Raw genomic sequence first — 2710 nt, forward strand, 5'->3', positions numbered from 1 at the left:
ATGACACAAAATGTGCACACATCGAAAATCAACACAACAGAAAAAAATGTGTGGCATGCCTTCTTTTATTTTCCTGAGCTGAGTATGTTATAAAGGTCTCAATTGTTCAGAAATCGTGTTTATTCATGAGCTGCTCCCAGGCTGCTCCACAGGCTTCCACTCACTCCAGTGCATTCTACCTAACTTCCGGCTGCAGTTTGGCACCCATGGTGCGACGAATCTGCCGGTTGGAATTGCGAGATAGCGAAAATGACGTTGGTATCTTCACCTCCTATTTACCTTGCTTGACACCTTTTTCCAGCACCCCCATCATCTCCCTCACCTGCTGCCATCAGCTCATCTACTTCCTCAGTATATAAATGTTTCACAACTTCCCTGACCATAGCCTACTCAGTACTCACCTGCTCCATCTCCAGTTGGATTAGCAGTGTTTTGTCTTTCCCCATTTTTGTCTCTTATGCCAATTCCCCTCCATGGTATCTATATAGTCAATGTCAGTGCTAATCCCTACAGTTTGTTCTTGGGGAGGGTGTAGACAACCACATCTCAAAAGACACACATAAATAACATTGCCATGCAGCCACTACCTTTCACCTGACAGTGAAGCGTTTCACCAGGAGGGGATAAAGCATGTGGATGAACACGGTTCCTTATCAGCTGTGCTCCCCAGCTGAACAGACGCTCCGTCAACCTGTAGGGGTCACTAGTGCAGTGACAGAGATCATCCTCCTCAACCGGCTTCCAACCAGTGAATTGTGTTTGTTGGAGCAAAGAGTGGTGGAAGAGGTATTCTGATTTTGGACTTATGTAAAAGTAGCAAAACCACAGTGTAAAAATCTCACTTAAAGGACAACTCACAACAAGGGTTCATATTTTAGTTTGTTATTAGAGAAAAGAAAATATGAGTGTTAAAATGCTTTCTATTTCTATCTGATTTACTGCTTTCTGTCATTTTAGTGATTTTAACTCTTTTAATGCCTTTCCCGCACTTCGGGAATGGCCTCCGCAATCCGATGTGCCTTTCCCCGACTAGTCCAGGACCGGCACATCCGGGTCATATTCATGTCACGCACGAACGTGATGACGCGCGTCACAGTTGCGCAAGGGTTGCGCATATACAGCGCGGCCCTATGGAGGTTTGTTTCGGCACCTCAGATGGAGTTCTGGCGAGTTTTTAATGACTTTGATTTCAGTGGGTGGGGCATGTGTAGTGGCTAAATATGTCTTTTTAGACACAATAAGCCCTGCAGTGCAATCTTTCATGGGCAGATGTGACTTAATGGGGGCTTTTAGTGTTACTGTAAATACTGTAGTAGGCAAATAAAGAAATCGCAGTGTCTAAAAAGATAATATTTTTAGCCACTTGCACGCATGCCACCACCCACTGAAATCTAAAACACTAAAATAGCTAAAATGATAGAAAAGAGTAAATGAAAACATTTTAACACATTTTGTTATATCTAAAATATGAACCCTTTTTGTAAAAAAAAGTCCTTTAAGTCTAACTATCTTTTGCATCAAAATATACTACCGGTATACAAAAGTAATAGTATTTCAGAATTATGTAACCCTGTACAGTAATTGAGTAAACCCTTTTCTACTCTGAGAGGCTTGAAAAATATGGAGCTCTCAACTCATGTTCGTGTTGCATTCAAAGTGAACAAATTATCACCTGCTTTAAATCCAAGACTTTTTTTTTTTGTCTAATAGAGATCAGTGGGTACTTATGTACACACATTCTATACATCCTTGCAGGGATAAATACATTTGTATGTCATCTCGTGTTTTGTAATTATATTATCATTAACAAGAATATATAGGCTACAGTGCCATTGTACGTTCAAGGATGACCACCAGCCCACTCAAACATCCCCGTCACCCTTTGGTGCAGAAGTTCCCCAGACAGCGGACCCAGCTGTTCGACACGCGTCTCATCTCAACATGTCCATTAAGGCCTTCTGTTGTCACCTGGTGCCCTGCGCTCCGACTGAATGACTGATTACAATTACTCCTCGCTCCGACTGAACTGTCAACGACAGAGGGAGGATTCCATCAAAAAATCACATCAGTCAGATCTAGTATGCTGTGTCCAAACTGATGCATGTTACTTGGAAAGGGACACACGCATAGGGCTGTCACGATTATGACATTTTACGTGACGATTAATTGTCACTTAAATAATTGCGATTAACGATTTAATTGTGTCGTTGACAATTACATTCTTGTTTGGCTTTTAGCCTTTGAAGTTGCACATGGCAGATATGACACATATAATATTACTTACATATTTGACAACTTTATACTTGAAAAAGAACATTGATAGTGGAAATAGCCGATCTACAAGCTCACAACACGTCTCGATGCGACACGCTGAGAGCTTGAAGATCTGCTACATTATTTCCACTATTTTTGAATATGTTTGAAAATATGAAAATGATTTAGACGATTAGACGATTATGTAATAATTGTGACAGACCTACACACCCATGCACCCACGCACACAATGCGCACACACACACACACACACGCACACACACACACACACACACACACACACACACACACACACACACACACACACACACACACACACACACACACAAAATTAGGCCACTGGTCAATATTCTCTTACAGGCAATGCATGCCATACAGAGAACAGCCACATATATAGCTCAATAGTATCCACTTATAGAACAGCTTATAGGTGCCT

This window comes from Nannobrachium achirus, assembly GCF_963921795.1.
Source record: "Nannobrachium achirus genome assembly, chromosome: 5".
In the NCBI taxonomy this organism is placed as follows: domain Eukaryota; kingdom Metazoa; phylum Chordata; class Actinopteri; order Myctophiformes; family Myctophidae; genus Nannobrachium; species Nannobrachium achirus.